This window comes from Oryctolagus cuniculus, chromosome 21 (genome assembly GCF_964237555.1).
Source record: "Oryctolagus cuniculus chromosome 21, mOryCun1.1, whole genome shotgun sequence".
In the NCBI taxonomy this organism is placed as follows: domain Eukaryota; kingdom Metazoa; phylum Chordata; class Mammalia; order Lagomorpha; family Leporidae; genus Oryctolagus; species Oryctolagus cuniculus.
The window spans coordinates 1,931,836-1,952,204 of NC_091452.1; the positions used below are offsets into that span (position 1 = coordinate 1,931,836).

A 20,369-nucleotide genomic window follows, 5' to 3' on the forward strand; every position below is an offset into this window, starting at 1 on the left:
CGGGGCAGCGGACACGTGGGGCGGGGTCCCTCCCAGCCCGCGAGGCCGGTGGAGGAGTGGACACGCGGGGCGGGGGCTCTCCCAGCCCGTGAGGCCGGCGGGGCAGCGGACACGCGGGGCGGGGGCTCTCCCAGCCTGTGAGGGCAGTGGACACGCGGGGCGGGGCTCTCCCAGCCTGTGAGGGCAGTGGACATGCGGGGCGGGACTCTCCCAGTCCGTGAGGCCGGCGGGGCAGTGGACACGTGGGGCGGGGGCTATCCCAGCCCGTGAGGCCGGCGGGGCAGCGGACACGTGGGGCAGGCGGGGAGGTGGGACACCTGCTGGTGTGGTAGCACACCCACGCCGAGGTCACAGCCACACACTGCGGCACACGGGCTCTCGGTAAGCCGGCGTGGGGAGCGCTCCGTTTGGAAGCAAAGACGGAATCGTCAGCTCGTGTGAGTGCCCGCCGTGTGGGAGTTTTGCCTAAATCGGGACTGAGGAACTGTCCACGTTTTAGCTGAAATTGTCTCTCTGTGGGAGGAGGACAGGAAGGCATCCTGAGAATATGTAATGTCGGCTGTTTTGTCACCGCTGTTCTCCTGAGTCCAGGATAAAAGAGGAAACATTGCTCTTTCTGTTGAGTGGGTCTGAAGGGAACAACAGGACGCAGTTTTTCCCACAGAAGCTGGAAGGTAGCAGTGCCGGCAGCGATTCAGTGGCCGGGCCGGGCGTGTCTGTTCCTCTTCTGAGCCCATTTCCCTCGTGGTTGTAAGACGGCTGCCACAGCTCCAACAGTCACATCTGTATTCAGAGAATGACGAATGAAGAATGACACTGTTTCCTTTTGTGCAGAAACTTTCCCGAAACCCTGCCCTCTGCATCTCCTCGGACTTCTGCCCGCAGCTCGTGCACCAGCATGGGACAGTGTGGACAGAACCTGAGGGCAGGGCCACCCAGAGCTGGGAGAATTCTATTCTCGTAAGGAAAAGGGCTGGGAGTCGTCGGGAGCAGCAGGACCTGCATGTTGGCACCCCTGCCTGGTGCCCCCTGACCCCCTCTGTTGGGGGCCGCTCCTCCAGGGCCTCGCAGGGGAGGGGGAGGCAGGGCTGGGTCCCACCAAGTCCAGGGGTCGAGTCCTACGGACAGACCCAGCCCCCGGTAGTTCCCGGCGACGCCAGGCTGCCCCGTGGATGGAGCGCCAGGGCCTGAGGGAGCAGCCTGCACATCTTGGGTGGACGCCCTGTGTGCTGGGGCCTGCAAATCCACAAACCCGCGGGCGTGAGCCCCCGGGGACGGTGCGAGGATGGGCGCTCTCGCTCCGTCTCTGGGGAATTTTCTAGCACATTAAAAATAACTTTGGATAAATGTAGCAAGAACCGTATAAATAACCCTACCCTCTCCTCCGGTTGGTCCCTGCTGGTAGCCGATCGGCTGCCTGCTGTCTCGTTCTCCCGTCACCGGTTCATCGTCTGTGTGTCTAGGATCTGGCTGCCGTTTCTCTGCCTGTCTGTGTGTCCATCGTCCGTCAGTCTGTCCAGACACAGGGGCAGGGAGAGGGACACGGGCGACGTCCCCGGCGTCATGCACTCGGGAGCCAGGGGCAGGCGTCTGCCGCTCCTCTCTGTTTTCCTAAGGACCTGGCTAGCCTTACGCAGTCTGGGCGTTGAGCCTGGCAGCGCACAGTAGCCAGTTCTCGTCCCTGTTCGAAGTTCACCTCGGTCCCGGCCGCACCCTGGGCAGCTCTCTCCGCCCTGCCCCAGGTCCGCCCAGGGCTGCATTTTCCAGCCCTGCTACGGGGCCCGGGCTCCTGGCCTCTCCCTGACATGGCTGAAGAGGACAGGCCGCCTGGCCCATGGACTGCCTGCGGTGTGGACTCGCACTGAGGCCTCCCCGTTCCGAGGGGGGATGCACACGCTCCGTGTTGGAAGGGCCGCAGGAGCGCTGGCTCCGGCCTTGTCTGTCCCTGGCCGCGTCCGTCCCCGGCCGCCGCGGCCCATGCTGGCTGGGTGGTGAAGGTGCGTCTCTCTGGGGTCCCTGTCGGGTGCACCTGCCCCTCTGTGAACAGTAAGGGGTGTTCTCGCCCAGGTACTAGGGATGTGTGCCACGAACCTGGCACAGCTGGTCCTGTGGTCCCTGCTGCAACTGCTCAGTGCGGCCCTTCGCTGTGTGTAAATGGGTGGGCGTGGCACCGTGCCGATAAAACTTTATTAGCAGAGACAAGGGGTGGGCGAACGTGGCCATGCCCATCCCTTGTCGACCCACCTCACACCCCCATCAGCTGCCCCTAGGTCCCCGGAACGTTCCTCTGAGGGTGACTTCCTGCATAGAATCTGAACCTGAAACTCAGGGGTCGTAAACCCTGGCACAGGCATCTTAAAGGGGGGATCGAGTGATCTCAAGGGCGCTGTGACGTCACCTGGGTTAGAGAGGCCACGCCCCTTTTGTCTGTGTCAAGGTCCCCCCCCCCGAAACTATGGAACCCCGCTGGGCCCACAAGCGTGTCCTGCCGTCTGCGCAGTTTGAGGTGGGTCTGAATGACCCCTGGGGGGGGGGCTCCTGCTCTCCCCCCACCACGCAGATGACCTCTGCTTGACCCTGATGCATACTTCTCTCTCTATCCCTCATGAGGCCTTGACCTTGACCCTGATGCACACTTCTCTCTCTACCCCTCGTGAGGCCTTGACCTTGACCCTGATGCACACTTCTCTCTCTACCCCTCGTGAGGCCTTGACCACTAGGGGCTCCCTTTCTAGAATTCCCTTCCCCTGAGGCTGTGGACGGTGGGTCCCAGAGGGAGAGGCGCGGGATCCGGGGTTTACACGTAGCGCCCAGTGGGCCCACTCCAGGGAGTGCGACGGCTCTGCGTTGGGTCAGCTCTGCTTCTTCTGTAGGGCCCGTGTCGGGCAGGCGGGGTCTGGATGGGAGCTTTGCACTGACAGTCCCGGGCGTCTTTGGGCCGGGGGCCGGGAGGTCAGCTGTGTCCTGCGACAGGAGCACGGGCCTCTCCGGGTGGGGACATCTTGGCTCACCTTCGCAGGGCGGTTGGGAGGGGCCCGGCCGTGGCACTGGGCTGGGATCGGCAGCCACGCGGGGGGAGGCCCGGAGCAACTTCTGCCGAGAGCTGCAGCCTCGCTCCCGGGTTCCCGTGGGGAAGCAGGTGCTGCAGGGAGAATGCCCCCCACGCAGAGGCCTCCTGCCAGCCCTGGACGGAGGATGAGGGCGCCCAGGAAACCGCCTGGCAGGGAGGGACCTAGGTCCGCCCACGGCCGTGGTTTCTCCTGCCGCCCAGCCTCCACCGGTGGTCTGTGTCTGTGGTCCCAGCTCCTGGGGAGCAGCCTGACCTGCAGCTAGGGGAGGGCTCCTTGCCCCCTCCACTGCCCTAGGTTGCGGCCGCGGCTCTGGTCATCTCTGGGCTGCCTCGCTGTCCAGTGCTCAGTCGTGTTTCCCCAAGGTCCACCTGTTGAAGCCAAACCCCAGCTCCTCAGAAGCCGTCGGGTCTCTTGGCAGTGATGAAACTGACCCGGTCATTGGGACAGCCCCAGTCCCGTCCACTGGGCCTTCTGAGGGTCGGCCGTGTGAGGACACAGGGAGATGGTAGCATCTACAAGCCGAGAGAGAGGCCGGGGGAGAAGCCGGCCCTGCCCGCCCTGGACCTGCGGCTGCGGCCTGCGGATCTGCCAGGAATCAGCGTCTCCTCTCGGGTCCCAGCCTGGGATGAGGCTGCAGTGCCCTGAGCAAGCGCACGTGGGCGCCGTCCTCTCAGGGCACCGGGGCCAAGTCCCGCTGACCTGCCCGGTGCCTCCGTGCCGTGTCCATTACGGGAGAGAGATGGGGAGTGGAGTGAGCGACTCCCGGGTGTCCATTAGGTCAGGGTCAGACTCTGCACCCCAAGGGCAGTGCCTGAAGAGGTTCCCTTGGCAACGGAGCAGCTGCGCCATCGACCAGGCCTCCCAGCCAGCATCAAGTGCCCACTTGGCCAAGCTGGGTGGTCCCTCTGCCTCTGGAGACCCCTCGGGGGGCTAAGGGCAGCAGATTCAGTCCCCCACCCCCTGTGCCCTCCCCTCCCCACCCTGTCTCTGTCTCTCTCCTTTCGCATCCCCTGTCCTGTCCTCCTCCCACTCCTTCATCTTCACCCCCACCAGTGACACAGGTACGCGCGTCCCTTAGCGGTTTCATAAACTGTGGGTGCTGCCTTAGCTGGACCAGGCGGGCCTGCCCCCACCCGGCCGGAAGCACTGAGGTTTTCCCACGGGGGGGGGGATGTGGGGCAGCCGCTGGCTCGGTCTAGGAGGGAGCGCTGGGTGCGCCTGTTGTGAAAAAACTCTGCGTGGATTTCAACAGTTTTCACGCCAAAACAAACCTCTTTCATTCCATTTTCTGCGAGCCTTTGGAAGCCCTGGCCATCCCTTTCTATATGCAAATAAGAGGCCACCTCCATTCACACAGTTCTGCGCCTTTCTTCACTGACTGAGCTTTGTTAAAATGGCATTGAAGCCAACGCCTCATCCTTGTATGTTCTTTGAATTGGGGGACGCAGAGTGTGCATCTATACCTCCTGAATTTTGTCTTTGTCTTGCTGATTTGTAAGCCCTCTGTCTGTGGGAAGCAGGGCGATCCTCAGCCTGTCCAGAGGCAGGTGTCTCCCCACGCCAGTGCAGCCGCGGTCTCAGAGCCTCACTCAGCCCTCATCAGGCCTGGGAAGGACCCTTGCAGTGTCTTTGCAGAATCTGCCCAGCCAAGTGACGCCCCGCAGACAGCTGGACCCCTGTGTCTCTGCACGGAGAAGTGTGCATCAGGGTCAAGCAGAGGTCATCTGCGTGGTGGGGGGAGAGCAGGAGCCCCCCCCCCCAAGGGGTCATTCAGCTCCACCTCAAACTGCGCAGACGGCAGGACACGCTTGTGGGCCCAGCGGGGTCCCATAGTTTCGGGGGGGGGGGGAATCTTGACACAGACAAAAGGGGCGTGGCCTCTCTAACCCAGGTGACGTCACAGCGCCCTTGCGATCACTCGATCCCCCTTTAAGATGCCTGTGCCAGGGTTTACGACCCCTGAGTGTCAGGTTCAGATTCTATGCAGGAAGTCACCCTCAGAGGAACGTTCCGGGGACCTAGGGGCAGCTGACGGGGGTGTGAGGTGGGTCGACAAGGGATGGGCATGGCCGCGTTCGCCCACCCCTTGTCTCTGCTAATAAAGTTTTATCGGCACGGTGCCACGCCCACCCGTTTACACACAGCCAAGGGCCGCACCGAGCAGTTGCAGCAGGGACCACAGGACCAGCTGTGCCAGGTTCGTGGCACACATCCCTAGTACCTGGGCGAGAGCACCCCTTACTGTTCACAGAGGGGCAGGTGCACCCGACAGGGACCCCAGAGAGACGCACCTTCACCACCCAGCCAGCATGGGCCGCAGCGACCAGGGACGGACGCGGCCGGGGACAGACAAGGCCGGAGCCAGCGCTCCTGCGGCCCTTCCAACACGGAGCGCGTGCATCCCCCCTCGGAACGGGGAGGCCTCCGTGCGAGTCCACACCGCGGCAGTCCACGGGCCAGGCAGCCTGTCCTCTTCAGCCATGTCAGGGAGAGGCCAGGAGCCCAGGCCCCGTAGCAGGGCTGGAAAATGCAGCCCTGGGCGGACCTGGGGCAGGGCGGAGAGAGCTGCCCAGGGTGTGGCCGGGACCGAGGTGAACTCCCCTGGTGCTGGAGGAGCCGGAGAGGCAGTGGGCTTTTCTGGGACCTGGCTGAGAGGGGCGCAGGTGGGTTACCCAGGGTTTGGATGCGTGCTGCATATATTGGGCTGTTTTTCTGCCCCTGCAGCACGCGAGCGTGGGCTCCCTGCTGCTTCCTCGACCCTAGGCCAGCAAAGGTCGCCACGATGCAGCCCACCTCACCCACGGGGTAGAGGCTGGGCCGGGCGGAGACAGAAGCCGCCCGTGGAAGAGTCCCCGTGGTCGACGAAGAACTGCACGAGGAGGACGTGGTTCTCCCGAGGCCTGGGGAGAGGGGCACTCTGTCTCTCTGTCTGGAAACTTCTCAGCAATGCGCCGGACACAAGTGTGAGCCACCGTGAGTTTGTTCTGAGTTTCGATGGCGATCAAATAGACTGCCCAGAATTCCTACCACCTGCTTAAACTGCGAGTCCATTTAAAATTATTCAGGAGACGAGAGAGAGCGAGAGCGCGCACGGCGCCCATCTCGTAGTTCACTCTTCAAATGCCTGTGGAGCCGGTGCCGGGTGGGAGCCATAGCTGGGAACACAAGCCAGGTCTCCCACGTGGGTGTCAGGAACCCAGTCACTTGGGCAGTCCCTGCTGCTTCCCAGGGTCTGCATGGCAGGAAACCGGAGTCCACGGGTGCTCCTGGCTGAACACCTGCCCCTGCAAGTCCATTTTTGTTACAGTACCGCATGAATAAATGTTAAAGAAAACTCTTAAGCCTTCAATAATAACTTAAAATAATAAAGAAATAATTTTCTTTCTATTCTGTTCTCTCAGAAGTAATGTGGCAGGGGGCCTGTGTTGTGGTAAAGCCGCTGCCTGCGATGCCAGCATCCCATATGGGCAGTGGTTTGAGACCCGGCTGCTCCACTTCTGATCCAGCTCCCTGCTAATCTGCCCGGGAAAACCGCAGAAGATGCCCAAGTGCTTGGGCCCCTGCACCCACATGGGAGACTGGAAGAAACTCCTGGCTCCTGGCTTTGGCCTGGTCCAGCCCCAGCCATTGTGGCCATTTGGGGAGTGAACCAGTAGATGAGACATCTCTCTCTCTCTCTCTCTCTCTCTCTAACTCTAACTCTAACTTTCAAATAAATTGAAATTACAGCCATGAATTTTGACTTTATGGCATTTTACTATTACCCATTTTACTACTAGAAAACTTATAATTGCTTAGGGTCAAACTTCATCAGCCTCATTTTTTTTCTTAAATATTTATTTATTTGTTTTAAAGGGAGAGAGAGAGAGGAGAGAGAGAGAGGGAGAGAGAGCAGAGAGAGAGAGAGGAGAGAAAGAGAGAGGAAGAGTCCAGGCTGGGCTAAGCAGAAGCCAGGAAGCTGGAACTCTGTCCTGGTCTCCTAGTGGGTGCAGGGTCCCAGTGCTTGGGCCATTTTTAAGCTTTCGTAGGCACATGAGCAGGGAGCTGGATTGGGAGTGGGGCAGAAGCCCGGACTTGAACCAACTCTAAAATGGGATGCTGGTGTCACAGGTTAACCCACTGCACCCCAATGCCGGTCCCAATGCCTGGATGGGGACTGGAACCCAGGCCGTCTGGTGGGACGCCGATGTCTTAGCCACTTGGTTTAACGCCTGCTCCTTGCTCTTCCACTTCTTTGCAACGTGGTTCCTTCCCACTGTGCTGAGCGTGCCTCACTCTCCGCAGCTTCAGGTGCACGGAGCTTCCAAGTGCGTGTGCACCAGGGTCTTACACACATCACCTGCTTTCTGTGACACTGAAACCTGGCACTGAGAAGCGAAGTCCTGTGTGCATTTTCTGACCTGATTCTCTGGGCCCTTCTTCTCTCCAGCCCGCAACACGGGCTTAGCTCACTGAGCTCCTCGGGCGAGCAGGCCACTCTGGGGATGACCCTGTGGCCCTGACAGCTGTGGGCTGCCAGGGGACGACCCCTGTCTTGAAAAGGAAGGAAGTTTCTCAAGATTTATTTTTTAGGGAGCCAGCACTGTGGTGTAATGGATAAAGACGCCGCCTGCAGTGCCGGCATCCCATATGGGCGCCGGTTTGAGTCCCAGCTGATCCACTTCTGATCTAGCTCTCTGCTGTGGCCTGGGAAAGCAGTGGAAGATGGCCCAAGTCCTTGGGCCCCTGCACTCACATGGGAGATGTGGAAGAAGCTCCTGGCTCCTGGCTTCGGATTGGTGCAGCTCCAGCCATTGAGGCCAATTGGGGAGTAAACCAGCAGATGGAACCTCTATAAAAAAGATTTTTTACTTGAAAGGCAGAGTGACGGAGCATGGGTACATCTGCTGGTTCATCCCCCAAATGGCCACACCAGGTGGGGCTGGGCCAGCTGAAGCCAGGAGCCTGGAACTCCATCCTGGTCTCCCACACGGGAGGGAGGGGCTCAAGTACCCGCTGTCACCTGCTGCCTCCAAGGTGTGCGTTAGCACGAAGCTGGACAGGAGGAGGAGACCAGGACTTGATCCCAGGCGCTCAGACACGGGATGCAGGCGTCACAAGCCCCGCCTGGAAGCACTCCCGCCGCTCGGCTGTGCTAGAACCGTGGACTTCAGGCCTGCGTGACCACAGCTCGGCCGCAGCCCTGATTCCCTCTCTGTGAGAAGATGGATTCCAAGCCCTTTCCACGCAGGGGAGCGACTGCCCAAAGGACAAGGCTTTCTCAGGGGAGCGCTGTCTTTCCTCCTCCGGGGTTTCTGTCCCGCGAAGCAGGCACCGCATTGTCCTGTCGCTGAAGGGTCAGGTGCCTGCTCAAGGTCACACGATGAGTCCCGGCGCACAGGCTCCTTCCTCCTCCTGGAGATGGAATTCGCTGTTGGGAAGTGAGCGGTTCTGTGCACTCGCAGAGCTGTGCAGCTGCTCCTCTGGTTCCAAAACGTCTGCATCACCCAAAAGGACACCCCGCTGCCTCCAGGGACCGGCCCCTCCCTGTCCCCTCTGCCCGGCGCCTGGCCACCCCTCTCTGCTCTCTGCCTCTGTTGGGGGCAGTCTCTGTACGTGCACTCCCACGAAACGTGGCCTCCTGTGCCTGCTTTCCTGCTCTGTGTCACTTTCCAAGGCACACCTGCTGTGCGGTGTCCTTTTGCAGCTGAGTAACACTCCACCCCGTGGGTGGCCCCCTTGGCGGTCATGGGTGCTGCGCAGAGTAGCCAGAGGTGACTTCTGCCGCTCTGTGAGCCGAGCTGGGCTGAACCAGCCAGGTGTGCACTTGCTGGGGTTCTGGCCGGCTTCCCTGCACCTGCCCGTGGTGATGCCGACAGTCCTGCCTGGGAATGAAGGGGTGGCAGGCAGCTTGCTACCTTCCCCTGGATATCAGCCCAAGCCTTCTTAAATTTTAAACTTACCTGGGCCGGCGCCGTGGCTCACTAGGCTAATCCTCCGCCTTGCGGCACCGGCACACCGGGTTCTAGTCCCGGTCGGGGCGCCGGATTCTGTCCCGGTTGCCCCTCTTCCAGGCCAGCTCTCTGCTGTGGCCAGGGAGTGCAGTGGAGGATGGCCCAAGTGCTTGGGCCCTGCACCCGCATGGGAGACCAGGAGAAGCACCTGGCTCCTGCCTTCAGATCAGCGCGGTGCGCTGGCCGCGGCAGCCATTGGAGGGTGAACCAACGGTAAAGGAAGACCTTTCTCTCTGTCTCTCTCTCTCTCACTGTCCACTCTGCCTGTCAAAAATAAATTTTTTTTAAACTTACCTTTAGGGGCTGGTGTTGTGACATAGAGGGTTAAACTGCTGCCTGCAACGCCAGCATCCCATATGGGCACCACTTCGAGTTCCCACTGCTCCGACTCCAATGTAACTCCCTGCTATGGCCTGGGAAAGCAGTGGAAGATGGCCCAGATGCGTGGTCCCCTGCACCCACATGGGAGACCTGGATGAAGCTCCTGGCTTTGGCCTGGCCTAGCCCTGGCTGTGGCAGTCACTTGGGGAGCAAACCAGTGGATAGAAGATCCTCTCTCCCTCTCTCTCTCGTTCTCTCTCTGTAATTCTACCTTTCAAATGAAATTTAAAAAAAAATCAATCTTTAAGCTTATTTTAAAATTTTGGACCAACGCGAAGCAGCTACGCATTTTGTGGGTGCGAAGCAACGCTGCCACACTTGTGCGTGGCTGGAACCCTCAGTGCCAGGCCTCCAGCCTTATCGTACTCGTTTGGAGCCCCTGGCTGCTCGGTCCTGTTCTCTGCACAGAGCGCGCTGTGCAGAGGCCGGGGGTGTGCGGAGCTCCTGGACGCCTGCGGAGGCCTGGCCCCAGAGTTCTGCCGCGGCCTGGGGAAGGGCCCGCAGCCTCAGAGCCTCGCTGTTCGCCCCTAGCTGGAAGGTGTGGGGGTGCTTCGGGCGACGGGTCTCCAGCCGGGAGGTCAGTCTGCTCCCTGGAGAAGCCTCAGGCGCTGTCCGCCCTTCCTCCGGCTTCCTTAGGTCGCAGCGGGGCGTGTGCGGGCTCCACGCACTGGCGGACGAGGGTGGGATTTTCACCGTGTGTGGTGCACGCACGCCCGGCCGCTTCCTCCCCCGCACCGCGGCCTGATTGCTAGGGCGCAGGTTGGGCCAGCGGCTGCCGGGGGGTCCCGGGGGAGGGAGCCTCTAGGGGTGCAGGGCGAGCAGGGGCAGTGTCCACTCGGGCCTGACGGCCGAGACTCCGTGACCCGTGGCTCGCAGCGGGTCCTGCGCCGCGTTTGGGGGGCGGGGAGGGGGCGCTGCAGCCCCGGCCCTGCCGCGCCCGCGCCGCTGCGTTCTCGTTTCTGTGCCAGCTTCGACCCCAGCTCTGGGGGAGAGAAAGTGGCCGTGAGGGCGCAGAGCCATCTTGGGGTGCGCGCGTGTGCGCGTTCGCACACTGACGTCTCCTGGGCTCCGGCTGCGGCCGCTCGCTGCCCGGTGGACGATGCCTGTCGCTGTCTCTGCGCCTGGAGAAAACTAATGAATCATTTCTGGCAGGATCCAGGCGGGCAGGCGAGCCAATGGCGAGCGCCGCCGGCCAGGCCCCGCCCCCGCCCCGCCCCCGCCCCGCCCCCGTTTGTAATCCGACTCTGAGGCCGCCGCAGTCGTCTGCGCGCTGAGCCCCGGCGCCTCGGCTCCGCCGGCTTCGGAGGTAGGCTGAGGCGGACGTTTTTCTCCTCAAAATAGCTTCCCGCTTCCCCGAGCCTCCCGGCGCGCCGCTGCGGCGGCGGGGGTCGCCCGCCCCCTGCTGCTTCGAGTGGCGGGAGGCTGCCCTTGGGCGCGCGGTCTGGGCTGCGGCCGGTGGCCCGGATGCGGGGACCTGGGCGCGGGGCCGGGCGCCCGCGGCTGCGGGCCGGGCCGGGCCGGGCCGGGCGGCCGCCTTCTCTCCCGCGCACCCCCCGGCTTTGCAGAGCAGCCCCGCTGGGCACCGCTGGCGGCTCCCGGCCGGAGCTGCCCAGGCCCCGGCTTCCCGGGCTGGGAGTGGGGGGAGGGATGCGGGGACGCGCGGAGGTGCGGGAGCCGAGGGCTTGGCCCCGCCGGGCAGCGGGAGGCACACGCCCCACAGCCCCACCTGAAGGCGATGTGTGTCCAGGCGGCCGCCGGCGTGGGCGTGCGCGGCGCGCGTGTGCCGGCCATCACGCAGGCTGCCTCCGGGGCAGCTCCCTCCGTCCCGGCTGTCTCCTGGGTGATGAGTTTCTGTGGGAGACCGCCGGGGGCTCCGGCTGCGTGGACTGGGGCGGGTGGGGCGCCGGCGCACAGGGAGGCCCCCGGAGGAGCGGACTTGCTGCTGTCCCGTGGTCTGGGGGAGGCTGAGAGGGCGGAGGGAGGAAGAGGAGGCATTTCCCGCTGAGCCGGGGCTCCCTGCGGGTCTGGAGAGTATTGGGGCGATTGGGAGCCAGGACCCCGCGTCCAGGCTCCACGCTCCCCTCACCTCCCAGAGGTGAAGCCACCTCCCCAGGGCAGGTGGACGTGGGCAGAGGAGCCCCGCGGGAGAGGACACGGAGCTCGGGCCAGGACCCGAGGGACTTGCCGTGTCTGGGCTCTTGGTCCTGGTGCAGGGGCCGGGAGCAGCGTCCTCCTCCATGGTGCCTCGCGCTGAGCCGGGGGCGGGCGAGGTCAGAGGGCACGGGCCTCTCACACTGACCTAGTGCCCACTGCTCCCCAGAGGCGCCTTGCTGGACGCCCCGGAAATGCCTGTGTCTCCTTGGCAATCGAGCGCTGTTTGTGTCCTCACGGCCTGAGCTCCTGGCTCCAGGGGGCAGCCCTGGGTGCAGGGACCGGAGGGCCGCTTACAGCCCCTCTCCCTGGGGGTGACCGGGCCTGCGACTCCGTCATCAGGGTACGTCAGGGAAGGGACTGGCGGCTGTCACTTGCTCCCCCGACCCCTGCCGCCCCCCGGGAAGAAGACAAGTGGGTCAGGCGTGGGGGGCTGGGGGGCCTCCCCTGAGTGTTTAGGAAGCTGCCCCAGGCAGGCTGCGTGCAGATGGCAGCGAAGGCTGGGCTCGCAGGAGGAGGAGCAGCCGTGCCGCCGTCTTCCCGCCTGCAGCTCAGCTCTGTTTGCTCTGAGCTTAGCAACTGCAGGGCGTGGGCAGAGGCCCAGCTGGAGACATTTCGCCTCTCGCCCGGCACGTTTGGACCCGAGGCTGAGGTTCTGCTGGAGCCAGGTTGCTTGCACAGGGGCTGGTGACCGCAGGTCTCTGTGTGGCAGCTCCAGCGTGGGTTATGGCTGCACCCTGGGCCCCTCTGCACTTGTCTGGGGGGGAGGGCGAGGGTCTGCACTTCCCCGGTGCCCCGGGGCTGCTGCCGCTGCTGTGGGGACCCCTGGGAGCTGCCTGCCACTTCCTCTGTGCCCAGCCGTCTCCTTGTGGTGCCGCGTGAGCTGTGGTTTCCTCAGTTTCCTAGGCATTTCCCACATCTGCGGGGATGTTTGGGCTCTGGGAACCCAGCGGAGACCCCTGGTGTGCCAGCCTGTGCGGACCAGGGAGTGGCCACGCCAGCGCCTGGAGTCTCTGTGTCCTCCCCGGCCCCCGGAGCTGTGGTTCCCGCAGAGCCTGCTCCCCGGGTTCTCCTCTGCCCCGTGTCCGATCACCTTGCTCTGGTGCCGGCTGCCCGCTCTGGGCCCCACCTGCAGGCACCTGCTGCCCTGTCCCTGGGGCACAGGGCTGGGTTTGGGGAACCCCAGCACCCCCATCGCTGGCCGCCCCTTTCTCCCACGCTCCTCTCCCCTGTCCCTTCCTCTCCTCTCCTCCCTTCTGCTTCAGGAGCCCTCCCCTTGCATTCCCCCACGGCTCCCCGGCCCCACTCGCCCTGTGGTGCCCCGGGGCTGTGTGGGAGCCTGGTGGGCTCCCTCACCTCCCGCGTGGTCCTGTGCCCTCTAGCGGCCCTGGTTGCTGTGTGTTTCTGGGTGGTTGTTGCTGACTGTGCTGAGCACTCGTGTGTTACACACCTGCTCCCCACAGGGTGCCTGGCGTCCCCAGAGCCCTGCCACACAGCTGCGGGGGGAGCCAGGAGCCTGGCTGGCGAGGACCCAGGGGCTGCGGTCCGCAGAGGGGATGTGTCAGGTCGTTCGAGCAGAGCTCGCTGGTTTGCCCTCTGGGTGGTCGTACGGACAGTGTGCAGGGGTCCTGCTTCCAGCTCCTAATGTTTGCTGTAGTCCCACCAGCCTTGGTGGACCTTGTTCCTCCAGCACCCCTCGGGCTGGGGGCTGGGGGCTGGGGGCTGGGGAAGCTGAAAGAAGCTGCAGTTCCAGACAAGGGGCCTGGGCGGCTTCCCGCGGCTGGGCTGGCCCTCCTTAGGCACGGCTGGCGTGGTGCACGTTGGTCTCTCTCTGGGCACGCGGCTTCCCATGGCAGGGCTGGCCCTCCTTAGGCACGGCTGGCGTGGTGCACGCTGGGTGTCTCTCTGGGCACGCGGCTTCCCACGGCAGGGCTGGCCCTCCTTAGGCACGGCTGGCGTGGTGCACGTTGGGTGTCTCTGGGCACGCGGCTTCCCGCGGCTGGGCTGGCCCTCCTTAGGCACGGCTGGCGTGGTGCACGTTGGGTGTCTCTCTGGGCACGCGGCTTCCCGCGGCTGGGCTGGCCCTCCTTAGGCACGGCTGGCGTGGTGCACGTTGGGTGTCTCTCTGGGCACGCGGCTTCCCGCGGCAGGGCTGGCCCTGCTTAGGCACGGCTGGCGTGGTGCACGTTGGGTGTCTCTCTGGGCACGCGGCTTCCCGCGGCTGGGCTGGCCCTCCTTAGGCACGGCTGGCGTGGTGCACGCTGGGTGTCTCTGGGCACACAGCTTGGCCAGCGTGCTGTGGCTAGGCCTGGACCGACCTTGGCCTCAGAGAGACACCACGAGACCGGATGTGGTTCTGGGAGTGTCTGAGGGTCCACGTGGCCCAGCTCCAGTGATCGAGAGTCACATGTGAGCTCTGATTTTTGTTTTTAAGATTTATGTGTTTGAGAGAGAGAGAGAGAGAGAGAGGGAGAGGCCTTCCATCTGGCTCAGTCGTCAAATGGCCACAATGGCCAGGGCTGGGCTAGGAGAAAACCAGGAGCCTGGACTCCGTCCCGGTCTCCCACGTGGTGCAGGGCCCAAGCGCTTGGGCATCTTCTGCTGCTTTCCCAGGCCACAGCAGAGAGCGGGATCGGAACTGGATGAGCCAGGACTGGAACCGGCGCTCTGGCCCCTGCTTCGAGCCCCTGATGCCAGCGGCACAGGCCCCCCCGCTCTGGATGGCGTGACTGCGAGCAGGGGTGGCCCAGGCTTGGGACGGCGTCTGCAGAAGCTGCCTCATAGAGTGTGTCCCCCACCCGTTCTCCTGGCCTGTTGCCCCTTGGAAGGCCCCGGGCCCCACAGGCTGGGTTTGGGGGCAGTGCCGCTCTTTCCAGCTCCATGGGCGCGCAGAGGGGCTGCCCCCACTGCCCATGCAAGTCTGACCGCTGTCTCCTGGGGAGCACAGCTCAGGCAGGTGCTTTTGAAATGTGCATTTCCTGTCTGAGGAGCCCAGCTTCCTGAGCTGACTGGAGCAGGCTGGCCAGCGGGGAGGAGGGGCTTTTGCATGGGACACCTGTGTTCCCGCGACCCCCGGGCAGGCAGGCTTGGAACGGTGGCTCTGACAGCCTTTGTCTCAGCCCTGCTTGGCGGCCTCCACGGTCCACGCTCCAGCTTGTGGGGGAGCCCAGCCCTGCCCTGTGTGGCCTGTAGCCCTCGGGACATTTTTGCAGGCTGGGGGCCTGGGCCGGGCTCTTCCCTCTTGGCCTCTCGAGTGCTGGAGGCGTCACGGGGTGGGAGGGATGGAGGAAGAGCAGGCAGAGGAGCACAGGGAGGGCCTGGGGCCGGCCCCGCTGCTCACTGGCGAGGAGCGTGTCCAGGGCACGAGAGGCGTGATCCGGCTGCTCTCCCAGGGAGGGGTCTGGGGCCCGCAGATCTGGAAATGACAAATGGGGCAACATGGCCTCCTTGCCTCTAAACAAATGCGTCAGAGTGGTCTCTGTGTTCCAAGGTGGGGGCGTTGAGGCCCCCAGCCAGTCCCCAAAGTGCTGGTCGCGCAGGCGTCCTGTCCCGGGCGTGTGCGCCCGTGAGCACCAATTCCAGGAGAGGCGCTCTGCCGTGCGCCCCGCCAGCCGGCCTCCGCCACCCCATCCCGCCGCGTCGCCCCGTCTCATGCGTCTCTTTGCAGGGCACACATTCTCCTTCCTAGAGACGGTTATGCAGGTTAAAAATAAATGCGGAGCCAAGTGACTGGCATAAATGAACACTTCCTGTCCGCGCAGGGGGAGTCGCCCTAAGGCCGGGGATAGAGGCTGCAGTAGGGGCTCCGCGTGTGTCCCCTGGGGACACCAGGGCGCCCGCCCAGGGAAGGAAAGGTGGGCCCAGTTCTCCGTCGTGGATGGGCAGGGGCCGTCAGTGAGGGCGGCGTGGGTGCAGGCGAGAGGCTGCACCTGCAGTCGGGCGGAGAGAGGGTGACCCAGCTCTCCTGAGAAGGTGGAGGTCCCTCTAGGGGGGGTCACGGCCCTTGTGACCTGAGGACTGACCCCGGGTCACCTTGCAAATGTTCCGTGGCCTCCCTTGGCAGAGACAAGGAAGGACTGACCGCCCCCAGCCACCCAGGCCTGCCTGCGGGGCCCTGTTCCTCAGGCTGTCACTGTGTGGTAGACAGGAGGTGGTCAGAGTGCGAGCAGGAGTCACAGACGGTCAGCGCCTCCCTGGATGTCCTCCAGGAAGAGACAGGAGGGAGAGAGACTTTCTGCACGTCGATGGTGTTAGTCACTAGGGATGATAGTGAGAGAGAGCCGAGGACAGCGAGCAGCAAAGCAGCCCAGTGGTGCTGGCAGAGGCAGCGTTGTGCAGGCTCCAGCTCACCGAGTCTTCACAGCGGCCTTAGGAAGGAGGTGTACGGGCCACGTGGTGACCCCCCAAAGCCATGTCCACGTCCCAGTCCCCGGGGCGTTCGGGTCTAGAGAGAGGGAACTTGCCCTGGGTGATCCGGGTGCTGCTTGAGTAGGGGGAGGCGGATGGAGGCATGACCCGGACTGGCCAGCAGAGGAAGGACATGCGTAGAGGCAGGCTGGAGCCACGTGGCCACAAGTCCAGGACGCCAGGGGCACCAGCAGCTGGAAGAGGCAGGAAGACTCTTCCCCGGACCCTCTGGGGGTGCCCTCCTGCCCATACCGCGGCCTCAGGTCTGGCCTCCAGCACTGAGCTTGGGGGTCCTGCTGTCTTACTCCACCCAGTCTGGGGTAACTTGTCATGGCTGCCACGGAAAACCTCTGCGCGGGCTTTTACGGTTAGCCCTGTGGTGTAGACACAGACCTAGAGAGGTTAAACAGCTAGTCCTCAGCTGCATGGCTGGGAAGCAGCAAGACTGGGATCTGGCCCCGGGTTAGCGTGAAACATTGCTGTCCGCTGTGCACACGGTGCTGGTGGGGAGGGGAGGCCCTCCGTCCTCAGCTGAGCGATTGCTTCCAGGGGTCGACAGGGACAGGGACCCAGGAGGGGGACCCAGATTTGGCTCTGCTGGGAAGGGGTTGGCATTGCCACTGCCTCCTGCTCCTCACCCCTCCCCCGCACCTCTCCTCCCTGCTGTGAGGTGCAGGCACGCCTGCTTTCCCTGGGGTCCTAAGGTTTCAACGCGGCTTCATGCTAAGGAGGCATTTTTACACAGGAAAGGAGTGTTGGGGGCTTTGCTGTGGCCTTGGCAGAGTGTGAAGAGGGTGGGCTTGCTCCTGCCGTGGCCACGCCCCAGCCTCTGCTCTGCTGTGTCCGCCCTCTGCCTCCCTTCTAGATCCATTCTCTCTCTCCCTCCCCGTCCTTGCCTCCTCCCAGCCCCCTCCCCATCCCGCTCTTCTAAGCTGTTATTTCCTTTCTTCTGCTTCCTTTCCTCCCCCAGAAGACTGAACAGGTAGAGGGGGAGGGGCGCTACTCAGGGTCAGGAGCTGGCAGCATCCCCGGAGGGCTGTGGCGCCTCTGGGGTGAGAGGGGACCTCTGCAGCACGGGGGAGCCAGGACACCTGCCCGCCTCTCTGGGGCCACTGAGTCGGGTGGAGAGAGCTGGCTGATGGCCCGTGGGAGCCCACTCCTTGTTTTCAAAAGCCGACATTCATTTACAAATACTTCTCTGAGTGGAAGATGAGGCGGTTCTCAGGCCTTGACGTTAGAGGTCTTTTCTGAGCAGTGAATTAGGGGTCAGAGGCCACCTGTGTGCTAAGTGCAGGTGACCAGAAACTATGCAGGGCAGAGCGGGGCACCTGCCTGAGGACAAAGGGTGGCTGCCAGACCCAGAGGAATCCAGGTACCAGGGAGGTGTGTCCCCTCCGTTCATGGGTGGCCCCCAGGTAGGAGCTCCGAAGGCAGAGGATCCCGCCCTGGCCCCTGGAGGTGTGCCCGTGACCCGGGCACTGATGCAAGTCCTGACTCTAATCACTTCCTGTGCACAGGACTTTCCCGAGATGAACACATCACCGGGGGTCACGGGGGTGTCTGAGCCCAGGAGAGGCGCTGTGGCTGCTCAGCCGCCCCAGCCAGCCCTCCTGGCCCTCGGCCCTGTGCTGTGGGCTTCCCATGCAACCCTGCTCCTCACCGCACCTCTGTGGAGGGGCGAGACAGGCACCGAGACTTGTCCAGAGTCGCAGGGCTGTGACGGGGCGAGCACCCAGGTTCTAATCTAAGCATCTGGTTCCCCCAGTCATTGCCAAGGTGTCAGCTGTGGGCGAGCTTAGACTTTTCTCCCTGCTGCGATACAAATGGCCGAAGTCTCCTCTTGTGGCTGTTTTGTGGGTTTGGAGCCTCAGAAATTCTTCTTTTTTTTAAAAAATATTTATTTTATTTGAAAGGCAGAATGACAGAGAAAGAGGGAGAGTGAGGGAGGAGGGGGAGAGAGAGAGAGAGAGAGAGAGAGAGAGAGTCCATCCGCTGTTTCACTCCCCACGTGGCCATAATGGCTGGGGCTGGTTCAGACTGAAGCCAGGAGCCCTGAACTGTACCCGGGTCTCCCACATGGGTGGCAGGGCCCAAGCACTTGGGCCATCTTCTGCTGCTTTTCTAGGCACATTAACAGGGAACTGGATGGGAAGTGGAGCAGCGGGACTTGAACTGGCACTCTGATACCAAATGCCTGCGTTACAGGTGGTGGCTTAACCCTCTGTGCCACAGCTCCGATCCAGAGACTCTTACTCTGGGTGACTGGCTAACATCGGCTGGCACCGGGGACATCACAGTTGTGGGGACCCCTTCTGTGCTGTGTTGTTTTGGGGGAGGGCCTTTGCCTGAGATACCGCTCCCCAGCACTCCCGCCCCTCTGAGAGTGTCCATGTCTGGTGGCCGTCCATGTGGTGGGGTGAAGGGTGTGCTCAGCAGGCAGACCCTGGGCTGAGGACAGAGACCTCATCCCAGAGGCAGGGCTGGAGAGGGGGCAAGGGCAGGTGCATACGTCCTAGGATGCTCTCAGGACTCATGCCTTGCTTCTTGTACCTGCTGCCCATCAGGGCCTGGTCACACAGGTCACCCCACTGGCCAGGGCCTGCTCATGCAGGTCACCCTACTGCCAGGGCCCGGTCAAGCAGGTCACCCCACTGGCCAGGACCTGGTCATATAGGTCACCCCATTGGTCAGGGCCTGGTCACGCAGGTCGCCCTACTGGCCAGGGCCTGGTCACGCAGGTCACCCTACTGGCCAGGGCCCGGTCAAGCAGGTCACCCCACTGGCCAGGGCCCAGTCAAGCAGGTCACCCCACTGGCCAGGACCTGGTCATGTAGGTCACCCCATTGGTCAGGACCTGGTCACGCAGGTCACCCCACTGGCCAGGATCTGGTCACACAGGTCACCCCACTGGCCAGGGCCCGGTCACGCAGGTCACCCCACTGGCCAGGATCTGGTCGCACAAGTCACCCCACTGGCCAGGGCCCGGTCACGCAGGTCACCCCACTGGCCAGGATCTGGTCGCACAAGTCACCCCACTGGCCAGGGCCTGGTCACGAGGTCGCCCCACTGGTCAGGGCCTGGTCAAGCAGGTCACCACCTGGCAGCCCTGTGTCCAGCTACCCAGCTCTGCCGGCATGTGTAGGGGAGGACATGTGCTCTGGCCAGGGACTAGTCTGCCTGCAGAGCCGGGTGGAGACTGGGGCCATGGGTCGTCCTGGCAGTGTTCTGCCTGAGTGAGCACGCTGGTGGGAGGGAAGGGCCTCACCACCTCTGCAGGTTGGAAGTGTGGGGTGGCAGGCAGCACCCTTGTGCCTCCACAGCCCCCACTGTGTGCACCAAGGCCAAGGCCCTCCGACGGAAGCAGCCTCCTCCAGTCCAGGGCGTGCAGCCGCCACCCCTCCCGCCGTCACCCCGGCCTTTACTCACTTGCATTTCCTGGGGTTGCCGGAAGAGTCCTGGCAGCAGGTCCAGATCTGCCTCTCCCAAAAGGTGGGTCAAGTGACGAAGACGTCATGTCCCCCTGTGGACATTCCTGGAAGCTTCTTGGCCGGAAGTCACCTGGGAGCTGGGGAGGCGGAGTTGAAGACTGCAGGGACTGAAGGAGTGTTTGCTTGTGACCTGGACAGGGAGGTGTCCGCCGTGCCTCAGGCTTAGCAGCGGGACAGGCGCGAGCGAACGCGTCTCGCCTCGCGTGCCTGCAGGTCTGTGCTGTTTAGAGAAGCCCATGCATGGACGGGCAAATAGTCGCTACCAAAAGAGCAGGATGTAGGAATTCCCGCGAGACTTTGGACACAGCAAGAGGGGCACAGTGGAGAGAGCTGGACCAGGCCTTGGCGTCAGTGTCTTGTCTCAGAGCTGACGGCGCTGGAGGCCTGGAGCGCCAGCCTGCTTGGCTCCCCGCTGGTGAGAGTCTCCCAGCCATGCTTATTCCTCCTTTGTGCTGGATCTCGGTGCCTGACGGGGCTCCCGCCTGGGGCTGACCTCACCACACCTTCTCTTGGGGGCCAATGCCGGCCGCCCGAGGGCCGTGGAGCATCTGAGAGTGGCACTCTGTATTCCGGTCAATGGAGGAGGCAGAGGTCCTGTGTCTTGCTGGTTTTCTTGGTGCAGACCTTGAGCTCAAGCCCTGGAGTGGCTGATCCACCGCACGCGCGTGCTCTGTGCTGCTTGTCGCTCCTTCTCGCCTTCACTGCAGGCTGCTGATTCCGGCTTTCATTCTGTGGTGTGATCTGCGAATGTAAACTTTATTGGTGTTTCAAGTCAGCAATTTACACGAACTTGTCAAGGGAGACTCGCGGTTTGCAGATGGCTGGTGGAGAAGCGGGTGTGTGGCCGCACTCGCCCCCGCGTGGAGCAGCTGAGGGAG

At 63.2% G+C, this 20,369-nt stretch overlaps 1 protein-coding gene across 10 annotated transcripts in view; it reads left to right on the forward strand.

Annotated features, from left to right (window-relative positions):
- Positions 1-20,369, forward strand: part of RIMBP2 (RIMS binding protein 2) — a 205,985-nt gene that overhangs the window by 384 nt on the left and 185,232 nt on the right. For 9 of the 10 annotated variants that reach the window (XM_070065731.1, XM_070065737.1, XM_070065738.1 and 6 more), the window contains exon 1: positions 10,682-10,751. The exons of the other annotated variant lie outside the window; for it this stretch is intronic. The gene's annotated coding sequence lies outside the window, so the exon portion shown is untranslated. Of the gene's footprint in view, positions 1-10,681; positions 10,752-20,369 lie in introns of those variants that run through there. 10 annotated transcript variants of the gene reach the window in all.